Source organism: Chrysemys picta, chromosome 4 (assembly GCF_011386835.1).
Source record: "Chrysemys picta bellii isolate R12L10 chromosome 4, ASM1138683v2, whole genome shotgun sequence".
Taxonomy (NCBI): Eukaryota; Metazoa; Chordata; order Testudines; family Emydidae; genus Chrysemys; species Chrysemys picta.
The window spans coordinates 121,661,272-121,683,499 of record NC_088794.1 but is presented as its reverse complement, the minus strand read 5'-3'; the positions used below and the strand labels follow the sequence as shown (position 1 = coordinate 121,683,499).

General features: G+C 41.8%; 1 long non-coding RNA gene across 2 annotated transcripts in view; it reads left to right on the top strand.

Moving 5' to 3' along the window:
* Nucleotides 1-22,228, top strand: part of LOC135983182 (uncharacterized) — a 98,612-nt gene that overhangs the window by 35,916 nt on the left and 40,468 nt on the right. Inside the window, exon 1 of one of the 2 annotated variants that reach the window (XR_010600720.1) lies at nt 1,963-2,101. The exons of the other annotated variant lie outside the window; for it this stretch is intronic. This is a non-coding gene — a long non-coding RNA (uncharacterized LOC135983182). Of the gene's footprint in view, nt 1-1,962; nt 2,102-22,228 lie in introns of those variants that run through there. 2 annotated transcript variants of the gene reach the window in all.

Sequence of the window (22,228 nt, the reverse complement as noted above, 5' to 3'; positions counted from 1 at the left end):
GGGGGCCTGCAGGAAGCAATGGGGGGGGGTGAATGCTGCACACCCGGGGGAGGAGGCGGGGCTGGGGATTTGGGGAAGGGGTTTGGAAGGGATGGAGTTGGGGTGGGGCCGGGGGCAGGGGCAGGTGGGCACGAAAAAAAGGGGGGGGGGGGGCGGCCAAAATTTTTTTTGCTTGGGGCGGCAAAAATCCTAGAGTCGGCCCTGCCTGATACATTCTAGGATTGCATTGGCCTTTTTCACGGCCGCATCACATTGGCAGCTCATACTCATCCTGTGATCAATCAATAAACCCAGGTCTTTCTCCTCCTCTGTCACTTCCAACTGATGAGTCCCCCAGCTTATAACAAAAATTCTTCTTGTTGTTCTCTAAATCCATGATCTTGGACTTTGCACTATTAAATTTCATCCCATTCCTATTACTCCAGTTTACAAATTCATCCAGATCTTCTTATATGATATTCCAGTCCTTCTCCCAACTTTTTGTTAAATAAGATTGGTCTCAAGACTGATCCCTGAGGAACTCCCTGCTGCCTGACAGTTCAGCTTTCAGTATGACCCATTGTAGTCTCCCCTTTAGCCAGTTCCTTATCTACCTTTCAATTCTCATATTAATCCCCATCTTCTTCAATTTAAGTAATAATTTCCTATGTGGAACTATATCAAATGTAACGGAAACTTCTATAATAAGCAAGCTCTATTTATGTACTTTAGGCCTAAACCAGGCTCAGCATGGCAGATCTGTTGCTTATGCCTAGAAAACCTTTCCCCTCAGAATCCAAGCAGCATAGAGATCCTGTTCCTCCTTGTTAGGGGGTTTTATTCCCTTCCCCACTTCTGCTCTGAGCTGCACTCTCCAATGATGGGAGGAATTCACTTGCATGACTCAGCTTCATGTTGGAGATGTTTTTTTTTTTTGTTCTCTTTAATGTTTCACATTAGTCCATCTGGTATCGATTGGCCTTCCCAATTGGGCAGAACATAACACTTTCTTTTGGAGATCAGAATTTCACACTGGTTAATGTCTCTCTCCTGTCTGGTGATTTACAGTTAGAGGCTTACAATACAAATGCTTAAATATTACCTTACACTACAGCATGGGATACAGCTGTTATAAGTGACAATGCATGCTGTAACACACAAGCATTCAATAAAGCCTAAACACATTCTTATAATCCTAATACCCATTTTAACAATACTAATATACAGGTGAACCAGACTGATTCCAGCTATGTTTTTGTTAGAGTTTAATTGAGACATGGGGTTCTTGGCATGAGCTGGCACCTGGTCTGCCAGCCTCACAGAAGCCTCACCTAACTGAGGAGATTTTTCAGCCTCAGTGTTCTGTGGTTTTCAAGCTAACAGATTGCTTCTGCACATGGCTCTTAAAATTATAACAAATCATTTTTCAGTAAAGATCTAAGAAATGATATAACAGCTATTTGAGGGTCTAAACCTACTCACTGCTCCAGAGATGGTTCCCAGACTGTTATTACATTGGCTTGTCAGTGTCACAGAAATTCTTGCCCTGTATGTTACTCTCTGTTGGCTCTTTCTATTTTATGTTGTATTTATTTTTGCTTGATCACTTTTTTTCCTGGTGGTCAATAAAGTTGTAGTAACAATATCAGCTGAGCGATAGCTATAGCTTGCACTAGGTCAGTGGTTTTCAAACTGCGGGTCACAACCCAGTATTGGGTCACGGAATGTAAGGCACTGGGTCCTGGCAGCTCTGGTCAGCACCACCGACTGGGTTGTTAAAAGTCCTGTTGGCGGTGCTGCCCAGCTAAGGCAGGCTAGTCCCTACTTGATCTGACACTGCACTGTGCCCCGGAAGCAGCCAGCAGCAGGTCTGGCTCCTGGGGGTAGGGAGGGGGCATGGGGCTCCACGTGCTGCCCCTGCCCTGAGCACTGGCCAATGGGAGCTTGGGGTGGGGGGAGGGCGGTGCCTAAGGGCAAGAGCCGTGCGGAGCTGCTTGCATGCCTCCACCTGGGAGCCGGACCTGCTGCTGGCCGCTTCCAGGGAGCAGCGCAGTCTGCAGTGCCAGGACAGGCAGGAAGCCTGCCTTCGCACCCCCGCTGTGCTGCTGACTGGGAGCCTGAGGTAAGCCCGTGCCCAAATTCCCTGCCCCAACCCAGAGCCCCCCCAAAACCCAGAGCCCCCTCCTGCACCCCAAGCCCCTCATCCCTGGCCCCACCTCAGAGCCTGAACCCCCACCTCAGAGCCCTGACCCCCTCCCACACCCCAAACCCTGCCCCAGCCCAGAGCCCTCTCCCACACCCTGACCCCCTCATTCCTGGCCCCACCCTGAAGCCCTCACCCCTGCACCCCAACCCTCTGCCCCAGCCCTGAGCCCCTCCCACAGTCCAAACCCCTCATCCCCAGCTCTGTTGGGTCACGGGCATCGACATCAGATCCCAGTCTATGCAGATCAGGCTCATCACTACTTATTCTCTACTTTTGTAACCCAGTATCTAATATTAAGTGCAAAATTCAATTGGCCTTAATGGGGAAGTCATGAATGGCATCTCCATAATATTGTATTTAACAGATCATAGTGACGTAGGTATGGATTATGTACCCCGAAAGTTAATGGGAGTTTATTCCATTGGCTTGAATGGAAGCAGAATCAAACTCTGGTCAGTGGAAATTATTTACAGATGGGATGATCTATTGGCAGAAGATGGCACGTGATGTACTCTGCAATCTGTCCCCATAAAACTCATCCATGGTTGGCACTTACTTGGTTACAACAGTGTAACACTTTCTAAATGGGCCTAATACCAACCTCACAGATGGGCACAAGTATTTGCATACATAGGAACCAGTGTGTGCTTTAACTCTGAGTTCTTCAGGCACTCAGCCCACCAAGGAACAACTGAACAGCAGTCGGTGCACTGTGTCAATGACTAAGACTAAGGGTGTGTGTCACCCCAATACTCCAGCCATGAGCTGGATAAACTGACAAGTTTTAAAACTGCTTCTGCTACTACATAAGGCACGTGTGGAGCTCTGGTGAACCAGCACTCATGTTTTTGCACACAGAGAGAACTCTGGCTGCTGTTTGGCTTTGTACAGGAGGCACCCATGCAACTTGGCAGAAAAGCTGTCTGAGGTTTGCTGAATAGCTTGCCTCACTGCATACTGTAATCTAGTTCTATACTGTAACTCCATAGGCTTTTGGGCCTTCATATCCCACACTGTCTTGTCTTTTTCCTTTTTAAATTTGTGCTTGATAGTGTTGAACCCAATGAGGTTCTTATCTTGACTGGGGTGCTTACACAATACCATAACAATGAAATTAAAATGAGCTGAAGGGAGTTGTGTCCAAATCCCAGTGAAATCCCTTACGTGCCTTTAAAAATGTGAGACAATGACAGTCCCTAAAATACTTTTGAAGTCTGGGTTGCTCCAGTCAATGTGGCAATAGGCTTTCCGCCAATCTATGTTTTTGAGTTCTCTCTGTACCTCAACTACCGCAAAAAGAAACAGAATGGTGGTGCTGTCTTAAGTACCTAGTCCTATAAGCCTAACTCGCATGAATACTTCTTGCTCATGTGAATCCACTGACTTAAATGGGACTATTTATAGAAAGCCTGCTTGCATAATTAAGGATTTACAAGATCATTCAATTGTAAATTCTTCAGGGAAGCGAATTGTCTGTTTATTGAGCACTGGGCATATTTATGGTACTGTATATAAATTACTATAAAAATAGGGTCAAATTAATCGTTGGTGTAATTCCAATGGCTTCAATGAAGTTACAGGATGGATGAATTTAGCCTATCACATTTCGTTGTTGTCATTCTCAGCTCCTCAGGCAAGAAGCATTTGGTATCATTGTAACTTGCCTAGTTATGAGAGACAAGCAAAAACATGATTGCTGCTTTCTTGTGAATGAGAATGTATTAAGTATTCTCTTTGGAAAAGTTTTGGCTTCATTCTGCTCAAATTGACTGTGCTACTTTAACCTGCTACCTGAGGTCATTTTAATTATATCTGACAAATGAGTTATGGTTACCAAATGAATTAGATTTCTTTTTCATAAGTAATTACGATGCAAATTGTAAGTGTTATACCCAGTTTCCTAGAAATGAATTGGGTAGATATTTCTCTCTCTCTCTCTCTCTCTCTCTCTCTCTCTCTCTAACAAAGTTAACTTTCTTTCCTGGGAGTGCTGAACATTAATGGTGCTATGCATGTTCCCACAGACGGAGGAAGTAGAAAATCTTCCCAGGAAAGAGCATTTCAAAACTTTGCCTTTGTTTAAATTGAGGGTTACAATTTGGCTCAGATAAGCACACACAGGTCCAGACGTGTATCTGACTCTTATCTGAACTATTCAGATCTCTTCAGTTGTCAAGAGTGGGCTGAAAAAATCTTGTGATATGTTGACATTTGCCAAAGTCCATCCTGGCCAGCTCCATTGCAGAGCTTAGTCGAAAAATAATGGGAGCAGGAAATGAATGATTTTTTTAACCCTCAAAAGTCTCCTGAAATATAGGATTTTCAACAATACAGTGTCCTTTAACACTGTCAGGGAATATTGATTTAGTAGAGACACAGAGAAAAAAACACTACCTGCTAAATTACCAATACATTTCCCATAGCACATACGGATTTCTTGGAAAGATCTCTCATGGAAGTATTGATTGCGCCATAATCTGGCGTGAGCATTACCTGGTGGTTTGGCTGCAGTATTAATACTGTTCATTTGTCTGTAAAATTGAACATCAACACTCTGTGATCTAAGATGCTGGCAGATAATATTGTCTTTAGTTCAGAGAGGAGGTCATTGCAGGAAATGTCTTTGATAATTAATGCCAAAGAGTAGGTTTTATTTGAACTCTTTCCCACAAGCCTTACTTCAATCCAATTGCTATGATCCAATGCTAAGAAGAGGAAGAGGCTAGCAAATTAAGGCTAGATTTTGATACCTTCATTCATGATGAATAATAACTTGCTCTGCAAGTAAGCAATTGAAGTAAATAGGATAACTCATGGATTCAGATGCTACTGAATCGAAGTAAGGGTATCAGAATCTGGCCCTTAACAAACAAGTTCTGCACCCTCTTCTGTGTTAGTCCTTTTCTCATTAGCAATGCTGTCATGCTGTGTGTTGAGGTTGGGAAAGGAATGAACCTTACCCCATGAATAACTTGCAACCTAGAGCTGTAGCCATGTTTAGTGAGTTTGGGGGTGTGGGGAGGAAAGGCCAGAGTCATGGCAAAGTAGAGACAACAAATATACTGCAATGGAAATCTATCACTCCTGGGGGAGTGGGGTTTTTAAGCAGATATGGGGTTACTGCAGATTCAGGGTACAGCAGCGATCATAGAGCTACTCTGTAGCTTGGGACAGAGGACTCCTTCTATTCACACCTCCTCAGAGGTCAGCAGTGCCCAGCCTGTTGTTCAGAGAATGTGCTGATTTGCAGAACTGTGCTTAATTTCTCATGTTGAATCAAAATGAATTATATTCCTGATGCATCTGTTAAAGTTGAGGGCAACTGCACCTATACTCGCAATCCATGGCCCACCCTGTATTCCCCCTCTAGGTTCCTCAGTGGTCACCTCTCCTGGGTGGAGACTCATCTCTCTTTCCTTCCTGAAAAAGTTTTTTTTGTAAGGCTGCACAGTTCCATGCCTACACTGTGATATCCCCAGCAAGCCAGACTGCCTAAACAGGCCAGCACCTATGCTTTGCTTTCCCTTCAAAGGCTATGAACAGTTGTAATTGCCAGCAGTTACAAGTTATCATAAATATGCTCCTTGTAAGCAAGAACATTTTTTCTTAAGGTGAAAGCATTACAGAGAAAACATATAAAAGGACCTACATACATGCTAATAAGCGTACTAGAGATCACATCCTGACTCCAACAAGGGTTCTGGTAGGAGTCAGTCCTTCAAATCCCATCAAAGCATTTGTTTTGTGATTATAAGTTTGCAAGCCTTACTCAGAACCAAGCACATCAATGAGTAGTTCTGTCTTTCCTTTATACAGCTTGGAACTTTAATCATGAGACTCTGGGAACAGGTAATCAGCAGACAATGGTGCACTGCTCAGGGCATAACTTCAAAAGTCTGGGTTTTTGCATAACTGGAGGTGAGGAATTTGCATTCATCTAGGGCGCAGGGTTCCCAAACCTTTTGCTGGCACATCCCCATTTTAATGATGTCTTTCTTGCTAGGACCCCAGACCGCATGACGATGCCATTTTTAGAGCAAAATGGCATCCTCCACACAGCATGACCTTGCATGCACTGTTCATGTGAGGTCATGCTGCATAGAGGGTGCCATTTTGTTCTACAAAATAGCATTCTCCATCCAATGTGACTTTGCATGCACCATAATACACTGTGCGGAGGATGCTATTTTGCAGAACATGGACCGTGACCTTGCATGCACCATGACTTCACATGCACCATTTATGTGCGGTTGTGCTGTGTGGAGCAAAATGGTGTCCTCTGCACAGTAGGGATCTCTGCAACCCCATCTCCTGATGGCATGGCCCCCATTTGCAATTGTAACCCACAGTTTGGGAACTGTTGCCCTAGGCAAACTACTTGATGCTATTTTGTCCCAAAAGTTCATTCTTATCTTGCGTGTTGTTCAGTAGAGTCCTTTGAAGTTCATAACACTTCTCAGGGTACATATCACATCTCCTGCCTCGAGAGAGAGAGTACATACAATCCCGACCCACAATACTACATAAACCATTAATTTAATACAATGGACCCCAAACATACTGAAACTTAATTCGGTAAGTTCTCCCAAGGATATTGCAGGAAATTGTCATATCTGTCACAGCATCTTAAAGGTCATGATGATAAAAAGAAGCCCCTATGCACATCTTTTAAGTCCATGCATCAATTTGCTGGCCAGAATCCTTCCAGCTGCCACTACATCACTGTGTGAATGAGGGATTTGCTTTTATTATGAACTTAACATGGTAACTTAATCCTTTAATCATGTTGTATGAGAGAGATTGGGAAGAAGCACATAGGCAGTCTAGGTTTGATTTTTGTTTTACTGACCAACACTGTTTTTACTTTGCTAGGTTCTTAGAGACATTTGCTTTTCTTTTTGTTTTGTTTTAGAGAGGAGATGCCAAACATCCATGTGAGAGTTCGTCCCTTCTACCCTTCCCCTCCCCCCCCCCCCCGGACCCAACATTCTCATGTCAGAGGGCTTGGTCACCTGCACTATTATTGTAGGACAACATTTTTACCTGTTTAGAGACTTTTCTGTCTCCCTTTCCTGATGGTTATGCAGCCAAATCAATGGTACACCCCTGTTATCCATAGCAGGTGCTTTTGAACTAGAATAAAAGACCCTAATCCTGTTCTGAGGGTTATAAGCCTCATTTGCCTGTGGCCATAATTCAAATGACATCATTGATGTAGGCTAAACACATACAGCCAAGAAATGGGGAGTTTGTTCTATCTGTGTCAGCTCGGGTACTCTAAGATTGCATAAACAATAGGGGGACCAGTCTGATGACTCTGGATTCCTGCTGATTCACTGAAATTCATAAGGATATGGGGAGATCCACAGGGTTTGTGGGTGGGCCTCACATTATTCCATAGGAGCACAGGAGGAATACTTCCCTACCATGCAATGGAATGACTGGGGAGAAATCATTGTGAGGAGAACTTTGGGAAGATTTCCTGCCCTTTAGCCTCTTCCATGATTTTCCCAGAGTAGGAGGTAACTAGGCTCTCTCAGCTGTCACTCAAGTAACAGTCATATCGCCCTTCAAAATTAAAGAGAGTGAGTAGAGTTAAGGATTTGGCACATAAAATAGGTTTGCCCCAGTTGGTTTCTGAAAAGCAAAACCAAGACTACTTCTAAGCACAAGAAAGGCCTTTTTGATGTGCATAGCCTGCTTTAGAAAGGATCTGGGAAACAAACTGGTTCCATTGCAAGTTCTTCCTTCTTTAGGGAGAATTCCTGTGACTTTAAAAGACATAAATGTGTCTGACAGGTTTCATTGGTAAGAAAACTCCTTCAGACTGAGAATAAATGGATCTGATTAGCTAACTCTGCTCTCAGTATGAGGGGGAAAAAATCTGAGTCTGAAGTGCTGTTTCAATCTTGATTGTACCAGTCTCTGAGAAAACAAAAGTGAAGGTATAGAATAGGACAAACCACACATTTCAAGTATACCTTATTTAAAGGGATATCACTCATTTTAGTCCCAAAGTTACCTACATCCCAAATAAATTCTGTGTACTCCTCACTATGTCTCATGGATATAATCAGAAGTAAAAAAAAGGATCACGAAACTGAGATTACAGGAAGAGTCATTTCCTCAGTGTTTTCAGTTTCTTGTCTAAGATTTTTCTATCCTTCATTTTGGATCCAAAATTGTGTCCTATACTTAGGCTTTGGCAGGATGAGAGGCATGCAGGGCCGGCTCTGGCTTTTTGGCCGCCCCAAGCAAAAAAAAAACACCTGCTGCGCGGCCGGAGCGCGGGTGCAGGGGGACCGGCTGGGGGGGGGGAGGAGGGCGGGAGAGAGAGAGAAGGGGGCGGCCAGGGATACAGCAGGGGCGCTGCCACGTGGCCCCTCCCGCTGCGCCGCCTCCTGCCGCCTGCCGCGAGGGCTCCGCTCCGGTCGGCGGGGAGGGAAGGAAGAAGACTGCACTACAGGGCTCTCTGGTTCTCCGCGCCGCTGCCCCCTACAGGGCGGCCAGAGCGGAACAAGAACAACAACAACAACAAAAAAGCGGACGTGCCGCCCTAGGATTGGGCAGAATGCCGCCTCCAACAATCTGCCGCCCCAAGCACCAGCTTGCTCAGCTGGTGCCTGGAGCCGGCCCTGGAGGCACGGGATAGAGATTGGCGATGCTACTCAGGTTATTATTTTCTATTTGTGCCCATCAAAGCTAGACTGGTGAAGACAAATAAAACAAATCACATTTTTGAAAGAAATAATGCCCACATATTCCAAGCAAATTTCACCAGACGATACACTTCCTTAGTCTCCTTAATAACATGTCATTTGCTCAGATTTGGCCATTTTGGAGGGTGAGCGGTTTGGAAGAAGGAGCTATCCATCAGCTTCGTAATCTGCAGTACATCCCAGTGATCATTCCAGTAGCAGTCTGCATGGAGAACGTGTTTGGAAATGTAACTTATTTTCAAAACACCTGTCAAGGCCGATTCCCCACTCTGGCACTTCGAGTGAAGAAGGTGAGGGCCCGCAAGGATTCTAAAAATTAATACTGGCCACTCCTGGCTTGTATTAAACTCCCAAGGTTACAGTTTTATTCTGACCTTGGATGGGTAGATGCTGCCACCACCCAAATGCAAAAAAACCCTTGAAACCAGAAAGGTGCTCTTGGGAATTCCTTCCTGCGGGATACCCTCAAGCCCTTTCACCCCCACCTCTGGGGAAGAGCTGAGAAAGAAAAACAAAGGAAATCAGCTGTTGCCACCGGCTAATTTAACAACATATCCACAAGCTCTTAGGACACCAAAAATCCAATCCTGTTCTTAAAAAAGGTAAATTTTATTCAAAACAAAAAGAAAGAAAATACATCTGGAATTTAGGCTTTTGCTAGATTTAAAAAACCTACTTACAAAACTTAAACATCAAAAATAATCTTCTTGAGGTCCTGCTTAAAGATTACAAGCAAAACAAAAAGCATTTGGGGTTAGCACAGAGGAGTCCACAAGCCAATAAGAGATAAACAGAAATAAACCTAATCGCATCTTTCTAGACATTCCCTAATTTACTTACATATCTGGGGTTTCAGGTAAGCAATCCATAGGTATGATCTGATGGTTTTTCATATCTGGCTTAAGCTTCTCACAACATAACTTCTCCCTTTCCTCCTCTTTCCCGGAGAACCACAACACACAGACAAAGGGAATTATTTTCCCAATTATAAAAATTTCTAGCCTTCCCTTTGGCTCTTTTGGTCAGGTGCCCACTCCCTTTCCTTTACCCTTTTTTAACCCTTTACAGGTAAAGCAAGTAGAGAACAGCTACTAAAAGGAATTGTATAGCTAACTGGCTGGCTGGGTATCCATAAAAGGGAGCTTCCCCCTCCCCTCATTTATCACAGCACCTCTATATCCAGCTTCCTCACCCTAATAATATTGGGCTGCCTCTACCGGATAGGCTACCATATTAATCCCTATGTATCATTACCATATTTCTAAAGCAAGTTTATGGTTAGACATGTGCCAACAATCCTATCCTAAAATATCCAAGTTCAGTATCAGTTAAGTATTCCTGTGGTTGCCTCGTCTCATTTTTTGCCAACTTTTCTCTTAAGCAAGCTATTCCTAAATTCCCCCAAAATCTAGGGTGACCATTGGGCCACTTTATCTATGCTAAAGGTCATACACCTATGCTTCACTTTTGCTAACTTGCTTAAGCTAAAGTCTTCCTGGGTGCAGGCCTGTAGGTTCCTTGCATTATTGCTAAGTAAAATAAGTCTGAGCTGGCCCTCAGGGCTACAATTTTGTGCTGGAATAATGGATTTATGTCAACAACAAATTGGTCCTTAATGTCTGCAAGAACCACTTTTCTCTCACAGGCTATGGCTCTGAAAAATTATCCTTTGCTGCTTCTCTGCTGCTCAATGGAAAGCAGAATGATTGGAATAAGTGCCCAAAGTACCTTTAACAGCACTCGCAGCTGACAACAAATGATTCTTCTCAACTTTTTTTTTAATGGAGATGAACTTGAAGAAAAATGTTGGATCTGAGCTCCTTCAAAATTTGTGGTCCAAAGAGCTCTAAATGTTACAAGTGGTTCCTGTCTTTAGTGCCAAAATCTCAGCTTGAAAAGCTCCTGGGAGAAGATCCTCAGCTACTGTAAATTACCACAGCTCTCCAGTGCAGCTATGGCCGTTTATATCAGAGGAGGGCCTGCCTCAGACCTCTGAAATCTGGATCCAGGATATCTATTTTCTCTATTTAGTAGTTTTTGTGAATTTACTCCCCAGACATTTTTTATACCCTCCCCCAGCCTTTTTCCTATGCCTGATATAAACCCTTCCTCCCCAAAGACAACTGAGAGAAACAAGCGATAGAAACCCTCCCCATCTCTAGAATAAGAATTCACCAGAATAAAACCCTTTCAAACAGTTGATGTGTAAAAATAAAAACCAACAAACAGAAAACCAACTCACATATCCATTACAATGGAAGACATCATGGAGATTCTATTATGTGAATTGTGCTTGAGCACTCGCATGAAGCTGGGCATCTTGAAAATGCCAGTAAGTGTTTTATAAGCTTCTTTCTAAGCAGTGGATGATAACTTGGTGTCAGATTACTTTTCCTAACAAACATACACATATTGAATTATTATATCAGAAGTATTCCCAGCTGAAAGTTTGTATTTGCTAGCAGGGGACAGCTGGAAAAGATTTTCCGCAGTAGCAAGTGCCATAAGCAGAGTTAAAATTAGAAACAAAAGAAACCCACCACACTGAAACAGAAAATTTCAAAGCTTACATGGAATTGTTGTTCCTTTTTTTGTAACATACTGCAGTGTTCTGAAAAAAAAATCTGAAGAAAGAGATACCATTTTAACTAAAGTAGCATCTCAACATCTAATTATCAGTTGAACAACTCTGCGTTTCACACATTGGGTTGTATCAATTGATCACAATTTGCTTTTGCTATTGTCAGAGCCTATCTTGCCAAGGCCTGTGACAACATTTTACTCTTCAGCACTCTTAAAGTTCAGCTTTCACATCCTGGATGACATCCAAAAATACAAAGTGACAGTTGTTTTCCAAGTTATAAACACAGCATTGAATCCATTAAAGACTCTTCTGTTGTTTCTTGTGTGACTTCAGCTGTTATGTCACAGAAAGAACCAGTCAAAGTTCCTTTGCTTCTCGAGTATGTAATACTTCACGGCTCATTTGAAATCGCATCTTCACAAAGAAAAGTTTTATAGCAGAAGCTAAATGTAGCATCCTCGGGTGGCATCTGGCAGTTTGGGATATAAAGCAAATAAGATTGAAGATTTTTATTTCCCAAAGCATTTTATGCAAAGGAGCTCAGCCTAAGCAACAGTGACTTGAAGTGCCATAGGTTTTATGCCAGAAGGGGCTGGCTTTAAATTCACTATTTCTGCTGCCAAGCTCCTAAAATGGATAATGATCTTTTCAGCCTCTTTCTTTGACTCTACTTAGTTCATGATCAAAATTTTATAAATTAGGAGTGACAAGAGTTGTGTGCATACTCACACAACATGTGCTTCTGCTAAAAAGGCTGAATGAGCAGGAGGAGAACTGGCCTTTGAGAAGTGGTAGCACTATGGCCCTTCCATCCTCCTCACCAGCTTAAAGTTTCTTGCCACAGTGAGCAATCTGCAGTCAGTAAAGAACAGTCCAGGATCCCACCAATGTAGAACAATCAGAATTCCATAGGCTCTACTGCAGAGAATGCCATTGGTATGTGGTATGTAGAACAGGCTGATATAGTCAGGCCAATGAATGTTAAAGCCATAAGCATAGCAAGAGAGTCATTACCTTTGAACCTTAATCTGACCAGAGGTATCAAGACATCTGTAGTAAAATAAACTGGATAGTGACACAGAAGCGAGTGAGAGTGGCGGAGTGGGTGGGGGGGCTTGTACTGTTAGCGAGTTGCATTTATTGTGGCAGAGGGCTCAAGCAGCTGAAAGAAGAATGCCCTGTAGGGAGACCAGAAGTCCCGATTTTATAGGGACAGTCCCGATTTTGGGGTCTTTTTCTTATATAAGCTCCTATTAACCCCTACTCCCTGTCACGATTTTTCACATTTGCTGTCTGGTCACCATAGTGCCCTGCATTTGGACAGTGTTGAGGTGAATGTGGTAAACAAAGCCATTTTAGCAGGAGGTATGAGAGCAGAGTCAGATGCTGGAGGATTCTATCCCCAGACAATGGAGATGATACAGGTGCCAGGGCTCTCTAGCTAACAAGACGTTCTGATCTCATGAAGATCCTTTCCCTCTACTCTTGAAAAAGGTCTTTTGCTTTCTAAAGGGAAGTGATGGAAGCCCCATTACATAGGTCATTGAAAAACAGAGGACACAAAGTCCATTAGACTGTGCTGCAGAGAACAATCCTGAACTGAATGAATGAGAAATTTAATTCCATCCCACTGTGGTCAATGCATTAGAAATTCCATGTTTGGCTTAGAGATGTTATATTAGATACGGCTCACATTTGAAATGAACATTTTTGCTTGTAAGAATTAGAGTGGTGGCAGCCAAAGAAGCAAAGAGTTGGGTTGTGGGGTTTTTTTTTGTTTTTTTTTGGTTGTGTTTCGTTTATCTCAATGGCTGGGAACAAGTGAAGGTGTCCATCTGCTAGGCTTTGCCATGTTTATACTCATAGGCACCTCCCCAAAACAGAGTTGAAATGGGACTTTAATGGGGCATAGGCTTTGTGCAGGTCCCTACATGAGTGAATTTTATCTCTCTCAGCGATGCAATACATATATCTAGATCAACAAGATATCAAACAAAAATAAGCTGTGCAGGTAAAGAGGAAATAGCCCCTGTCAGGCAGTGGGACAAACTTCAGGCTGGAACACTAAAATAAGAAAGCCTGTCACACCTTTACTTCCAGATGCAGCCCAATAATTTTGCTGAATTATAATCCTCGTCTCTTTTCAGTGATATTGCCACAAAAGTAATAAAAAAACCCCTTTCTGGCAATTAGTACAGGATCGCCTGTACACTAGCAGTCCCTTCATACCTAGGAGATTGAATTCCATTTATAAAGTTCCCATTAGATCTGTATAACAACACATTGGTGAGCTGGAAAGAGTGACTATCCAAGACCATGCAAATCAACTAGTTCTAGAGAGACAGACTCTTTCTTACTACAAAAAACAGTGGCTCTAAAAACCAGGATAAATCCTACAGTGTGACATGCTACGATCAGCTCAGCCAGGGGAATTTAGTTTTCTTAACAAACATTGAACAGTTTAGACAATGGAATTATGAATTCAGTAAATGCCCTTTACACAAGAATATCAACAGAAGTTCGGTACTAGAGTGCACACATTCTAGAGGAACATGTGATGGTACAGAAAGCTTAGTATTCAAATGGGGTATTAAGAAACCAAGAAAAATCAGGCTCAAATATTTTCTCATCCAGTTCCAACAGTAAACCTGAAGAAACACATGTAAACTCCTGTAACTATATGCTAACGGACAATAACCTTATACATATTTCTCCTAAAATAATGAGATTCTTAACATGAAACCATCTATATTCCTGTGATTTATTGCTGAAGCTACTGCAAAGACTTTAGAATGGATTAATAGAAGTTGGAAAAGACCTGTTAGATCAACTAGTCCTTTCAGAATAAGATTGACTCCCTTTCAAAGCAAGCTTATTCCCTGTTGAATATTAATACTAATGCTTTATCTGAGCTAATTTAAAATTTTAAGTTAGTTGAGAGCATCTTCCCTTGATGCTAAGAGAGCGTCATATTGAAATGTAAATCTATTACCATATGTAGCAAAGAAATGGCAAAAGCATTGACAGTGGCTCGGCAATTATATTTGGTTGTGGGCACCTCATTGGCAGAAGACATATAGATAAAATAGAGTGAGTTCACAGAAGAACAAAAATGATTAAGATGTACAAGGGATTTAATTATGAGGCAAGATTAAAAGAACTCCAGTATATTCTCCAGTCAGAGGTCTGTCCAAGAATGGAGCCTGCACCTCTTTCCCAGAAGACTGTTCTATAGTCTTGTAGATTTCACTCTCAGGTCATTCTTCCTGCAATTTAGCCTAACCTTTCCTTTTCTTTATTACAATTAATTCTTGAGAAATTACTAAGGTTGGACCTCTTCCTCCTAAATCCTTGTGATTTCTTTGTCCTCCTCCCCGTGTAATTCTTGATGGTCTGGTCCTCAGGATAAGTTCCTTATTTCACCTGCCTGAGGACTAATCCATTCAGAAGTGGGGGATGCTTACAATATTATGGAGTTATATTTTTTCCATATGTTTTCCAAAGTATTTTATAGAACTTAGTAGAGATTATATCCCTGCTATAATATTCTAGAGGCTAATTTTTTTTTAAAAGGAAACAAACTAAGAAAACCTGCAGAATGTCCCTCATTCACTGGTAAATTCAAAGTGGTTGTCGAGTAATTTCTATATAATCCTCTTTAGTAGCTATAGATCTTTATTGGTTTTATCCCTATTAGATTCTATAGGACTTTTATATAATGAGAGAGGAAAAACATAAAAATGTAGAAGAAGGAGACCCTTGCACCCAACAATCTACTAGAGAAGACAGTACCATTAACAATATAAAGCTCCAACTAGTTAAAAAGGAGTAGAAATTCTTTGTATTTTTCTTGAGGTATTCAGTGAAATCTTTAAAGCAACCTGTGGGGTTGACCCTTTCCATTAAAATATGTATTAGTTAAATGTAATGGTTTTCCCTGAAATTTGCCATTTTGTTCCAAGATCACATTTTTCTCTGGGGAGATGGTCAGAGAGGGTGTTGGGGAGGAACCCAAAAATTCAGCCTTAATCAGAGCAAATTGGATGACGTTTCTAAAGAATGTTTCCCGTGTGGCATAGTGGACCTTCTGCATTTTACTATAAGTAAACAGCTATTTTCTCAAAATGGAATCTTCACCTAAAGAAGTCTAACAGCTGTTTAAAGCTCCCTTTTGTCCTGAAAATGGAACAGTCCATCATATAGTCCAATAGATAACTTTGCAGAATAATTTTGGCAAATAGTATGATCTCTCACATTATATTGTTACCCGCACATGCTATGGCACCCCACCTTTATCCTTCCGTGGGTCAAGGCATAACCCAGTTAATTTAGGTACCCACCCTTTCTCAGTTCCTAGGCTTCAGGGCGTAACCTGGCTAATTTAAGTATCCACCCTTACCCAGTTCCTAGGGCTCAGTGTGTAATCTTCTGTGGGTTTGGGGGCCTTTTTCCAGTGAAAGACCCTTACACATAATATCAGCAACCTCTATTTATTAATAGTTACCAAAACAGAATACACACGCTAAGCATACAATGCAGATGAATAAGGCAGATGAAATTTTCTTGATGGTCAGTCAAAATTAGATTGTCCAGGGCTCCAGCTTCTGCATGATTTGATTGGCAGGGTGTTGCCATGTGGTAGCTCTGATCTTGGGCGGTGTCCTGGAGTTAGGTTCCAAAGAACTTCCTTTTGGACCCCAGTTTATATAGTTAAATTTGAGTCCTGCCTAGCTATATCTGAACCACTCATTTTAAACTAAAGTACTACAAAGCAGTATTTTTCACCAATCCTAACCCATTATGAAACAATTCTTTAACCAATCAACCCCACCACCTTAGTTGATTTAAATCTTGCAAAATTAGTTATGTAGCAGACGAAAACAAGCAAAGAATCAGACTGAAACGTAATCAACCTGTAGAACTCTTTGCCAGAGGATGGTGTAAAGGCCAAGACTATAACAGGGTTCAAGAAAGAACTAGATAAATTCATGGAGGATAGGTCCATCAATGGCTATTAGCCAGGATGAGCAGGGATGAAAAACCATGCTCTGAAGTGTCCCTAGCCTCTGTTTGCCAGAAGCTGGGAATGGGTGACAGGGGATGGATCACTTGATGATTAACTGTTCTGTTCATTCACTCTGAAGCACCTGGCATTTGTCGCTGTTGGAAGACAGGATATTGGGCTAGATGAACCATTGGTCTGACCCACTATGGCTGTTCTCAAGTTCTTATGAAACCATGCAGATAAACAATAGAGAAATAGGGACCATAAAGGCAAAACAATAAAGTATAGATTTCACAGTCACAACTATTGATAAGTGATTCCTTGCCAGACAGAATGCTATCAAACAAAGTTTTCTCTAACCATCTTAAGATCTGGTTTTTTATCTAGTGATGGTGGGTACTATTAGGACAGGAGTGTCTTCTTAACAGCCCGATATTACATTGTTTTGATGCAATTTATATGAAATGTGAGGATATGACTCTCTGCTTCTTAACTCCTGATTGCTGCTGGTTGCTGCAGAAAAAGGTCTCAGACCTTACAATATGTTATCAATGTGGTGGATAACTAGATCAATACATTTTTAATAATAATGTAATATATTTCATTGCAACATTGCAAATTGTTGTGGCCTTGGTACAATATTTTCAAAGCTTTTTTTTTGTAATCTATATTAACAGAAAAAGGTTGATAGGAAACTGACAAAATATAAAAGGATCTAGGTAAAGCATTCTTTTGGTATAACTGCTTGTTAATATAGTCTGTTTACTTATGAATGATATATGAACACCTACACCCATAGTGTGACAGTTGACACACAAAAACATGTTCCATATTAATAGCTTATAGTAGTGATCAATAGTTATACCACGTTATTTAGGGAATCTCCACAAATAGACTAGTTCTGCCAACAAGGGGGAAATTAAGAGGTGGGAAAAATCACAACCCCATAGATTGTAATTAGGAATGGGTATGAGCTTCAAAACTTGATCCAAATCTGGATTTCTAAAAGGATCTGGATTTGCATTTTGAACATCCCTAGTGTTTGGATATTCAAATACAGAGTTTGGGTTCAGACACATCTCTAGTTGTAGTTACAAAAAGAAAAGAAAATTATTAATATTGTAGTATAGAGCAACTGGCTCTTCACTTTGTCATTGCAAGAAACAAAGGTATGAATTATTAATACAGCTATCAACTATTGTGATAAGAGCCTCTCATAACTCTTAGGTAAAGCAGCAAGTCATTTGCTTGCATTGAATAATTTTTATCCTTGTGTCACTAAACAAACAAGTTTTCTGTTGAGATATGATAGGAGAATTTTTAAAAAGATGACAATTATGCTTCCTGGACAGGTACTGAACTGCTACAAAACATTTCTCCTCATTTTCAGTACTTAACCAACATGGAAAAGCATGAGAGTTAACAGCAAATTAGGGGTCATTACAGAAATTTTCTCGGAGTAATTGTCAGTAACCAGCTGTGGTTTACATATTTAAAAAAAATAGATTTTGTTGTTAATCATTGGAGAAAAAGATCCAAGATTTCTTTTCTCTAGATAATGTCTGAAAATGCAGACATTTTAGCAGGTCAAAAAGTACTGAATAGGTTCTTCAGCTGGAGGCCAGATAGTCAAAGGTATTTAGGTGCCTAAATATGCAAATACGCACCTAATAGTATTTTCAAAAGCACCTAAGCAGGTTAAAGCCCTAATTCGTGTTGGAATCACTGTGAAATTAATCCTGGCCTCAGGTTGACTTGGTGTCTTGTGAAACCTCTCTCCCTAGGCCAGATTTAATAAACCGGAGTAACTCCATTGATTTCAATGAGAACCCTCTTTAGCTATCTGTGATCTCTTCATCACTGTCAGTCAGAATCACACATTGTGCTACCAGCTGAATCACTCAATGACCCACTGGGTGGACCATTTTGTAATAACGATAAGAATTGTAATTGCTGAGGTGCTCAGACCCAAACTGCACTGAATACCTCAGAAAACATCGTAAAACCTAATTAACAAATGGGAAAAGGTCAATATAACCCAATAAACATATGCTATAATTCACTGGAGGCACAGTGAAGAGGAGTTGATAGAGGAAAATGAACACCTACAAGCATTACACAGGACAGAAGCCAAGAAAAACTCTCTGTCTACAACATGGAAATTGTTTAGTAAAGATACCAAATCCCAGGCAATGTATGTGTGTATATATCGCTAGCAGAGCCCACCATCTGAGGACCCAATATATCCAGTGTCTGTAAGTACACCTTAGACATCAGTGGGAGTCTTTGAAAATTAATGCATTTTGTTCACATCTACAAAACGACTGTCCATTTGTGTGTGTATATATTTAATTCATTGGAAACATCTGTTTCTACGTTTAAATGAAATTGTGCTGAGTTACTAGTCTGCCACTCTGCAATGCCAAGGAAATTACGAGGCCTTACTTCAGGATTTAGGTTTAGCTTACTGCACAGTACACAGAGCATTATATATGATACACACATGTTGCGGTTTACACTGCCAGGGGCTCTTGGTCTCCAAATTGAGATAGAGAAGAACTTAATACCATCTTACACAGTTCATTGCTCTTGGGCTCCAGAGTCCTTTGCTCTTGATACTCACTGCCAAATACTTGTATTAAATTAAAAACAAAACAAAAACGTGTAAGCCAAATGTATTCTGGTCCAAGCTCCAACCTTCTCTAGTGAGGAACACAGGAATCGCCATGCTGATCAAACCAATACTCCATCTATCCCAGCATCTTATCTCCAGCAATAGTTAATACCAGATGATTCAGAGGAAGGGATTAAAAAGCACTATGTAGACGTAATCTCTAATAGCCATAGCAAAAATTCCTAACCTCCATCACATGAAAAATGTTTTATGAGACAGTCTACCACCTATTACTAGTTTTCTGTAGTGGTCATGCCAACAATGATAGTGACTTGTTCATTACTTGTTTGTTGTTTACCTATGTTAATCAGGAGGCTGTGCCTTTAAATTAGTATGTGTCCTTTACCTTCCCTTTATTAGATGCTTTAGGTAATGTAAAGATGATTTGCTGGTAATCTTGTTTTTTTGTTTGACTCTGCTTCCAGCACATGAAATGGACCCTAGGGCAGTGGTGTGTGTACAGTATGTGTGGGAGGAAGGCAGAGATAAACATGCTCTTTAGGAAATCAGAACGTATATTATATTACTCCTTGCTTCGCCTGAGCTGTTCTTCCTTGGTCCTTGGCTTGGTTTCCAAAGCCATGGAAGGGGGGGAGGGGGAAGAGGAAACGCTAAGTGTTTATGAATATTATTACCTATTAATAGTTCAGGTTATATACTGTGCAAGAACTGCTGCCAAGACTGGAAACTTAGAGGCTTGGCAAAAGAAAAGAAAAAAAAAAGAAAAAAAAATCCTGCAGCAGAGGCAGCAGCTCATAGCAAACTTTGAAATGCCTAATAAGTAGCTGTCAAAGCAGAAAGCCAAAGCAAGCATATACTCTTGCACAATAATGGACTAATCTTCATAAGAGAAGAGGGCTAGCATGGGTGTGTGTGAAAAATGAACGAATGAGAAAATACTCCCTTTGAAGAAGTGGAGGATTTGCCGCTATTAAAGACGATATGAATACGATTGATTAGAAACACCCCTTATTTCACTTACCCCTCCCCCCCAAAAGTGTGTGTGTGCGTGTGTGAGTGAGAGAGAGAGATGGTGATGGAGACAGCATTTTCAAAAAAGCCTGAGTGGGCCTGGTGCTTGACTTAGATGTCCGCTTCGGGCATCTTTAGGGGCTCAGTGGATTTTCAGAACAATTCCTTATTCACGCCCAAGTCTCCTGAGTGCTCTGTTAGCTGAGTGTAGCCAGGGCCTGATCTAAAGCTTCCTGAAGTCAGTTGGAGTCTTTCTTTTGACTTCAATGGGTTTTGGATTAGGTTCCCCAAAAGTTGGGTCCTGGCCAAGCTTTCAGAGGCTGGCTGCTCAATGAAAATTTGCAGTAGTTCTCAGAGATCCCTCATGGTCAAGTAAGCACTTCTGATGTTATCATGGTAGATGTGGGTAGCCCAGGAGATGCAGTTTAAGCCACCAACACACCAGATATCCATTAGTTGCTCTGGACACCACACTACTGGAAACACTACTCTCAACTGCCAAAAACTCCCCATAAGAAGAGTTTGGTGAGAGTGAGACGGAAGGAGATAAAGTGAGTCTGGTAGAGGGAGACGCAGAAAAAGCACTTGCTAAGGGTAGGCCTGGAAGGAGTGTCAGGAGTCAGGGCCTGCAGCAGCGCTTGTCTCCAGGCAGTCTAATCAGTACAGCTGGCCTGCAGCAGGCTGCCTGATCAGTCACACAACCTGATTGGCTGCAGAGGTCAGCAGGCTGGCTCTTAAGCCAGCAGCAGCAGCAACCCACTGGCTTCTCAGCATTCATGCCCACCACTATGCCTGTTCCTGTGTTACCTTGGCTACAGCTTCACTACGGGGCGGGGAGGAATGTCGATTTAAGATACGCAAATTCAGCTACGCGAATAGCGTAGCTGAATTAGATGTATCCGAGCCGACTTACCCCGCTGTGAGGACGGCGGCAAATCGACCTCCGCGGCTTCCCCGTCGACGGCACTTACTCCTACCTGCGCTGGTGGAGTACAAGCGTCGATTCAGGAGCCGCGCAGGTTTTCTCTCTGAAAATAAATGGTAAGGCCCAGTCCTGCAATGAATTACATGCAGGTATGTGGATCTACCCAGATGGACTTCATAGCAAGACAAAGTCTTAAATAATAATAATAATTAATAAATAATTAATGATAAATTGTATGGCCTAAACAATTATAAGTAATCCTATTAATATACTTATTTGTGATTAATATTAATCACAAACAACCAGAGAGCAGAAAACATTTAGTGCATTTTGTTAAATGCTGTTATTTCACTGTGATGTCACCTTGAGAACAGGGAAATTACATTTCAAAAGATTTTTGTGATTTTTGCCATTACTAATATATTTCAGGATCTATACTACATGCCATTTAATTTGCAACATGAATTTTATACTGCCTCATATTATAGAATGAGAGTGGTACAAAGATGGGAAAGTATACGGTCAAATTAAATGAAGGATCTACCACACAGAAAAAATATGTTTAATTTAATAATCATGTAGTCATATTTTCAATGGGATTTTCTCTCCTCATTTAATTGTACTGAACAGCTTTCCCTGCTCCCATGCTGACAACAACAAAAACCAAAACCAAAAGATTCCAAACTATTCCACTACCAAAATTTGGGGCTGGGCAGTGGTGGATTTAGAGTTAGTGGGGCCCTATGTGCAGCATCATTTTCAGCCTCCCCCCCTTGGGACCCAGCCAAGAAAAAGAACATTCTCTCTTGTCTCTCTCCCTGTTTTTCATTTGTTTTTTCTTCATCCTCCTCCTGTATTATAAGTAATGGGAAGTAAATGAAAATAAAGTGAGGTATCTTGATTGGGGCAGGGAGTTCGGGTGTGGGAGGGGGTGAGGGCTCTGGGAGAAAGTTTGGGTGTGCGGTGCAGGCTTTGGTCTGGGGCAGGGGTGCAGGATGGGGTAGGGGGGCGGCACTTACCTTGGGCGGCTGGCACACACACACCTCTGGCAGCGGCTCCTAGGTGGGGGGGAGGTATGGGGGTCTCCGCGCGCTGCTGCCCGCAGGCGCCACCCCTGCAGCTCCCCTTGGCCACAGTTCCCAGCCAATCAGAACTGTGGAGTCG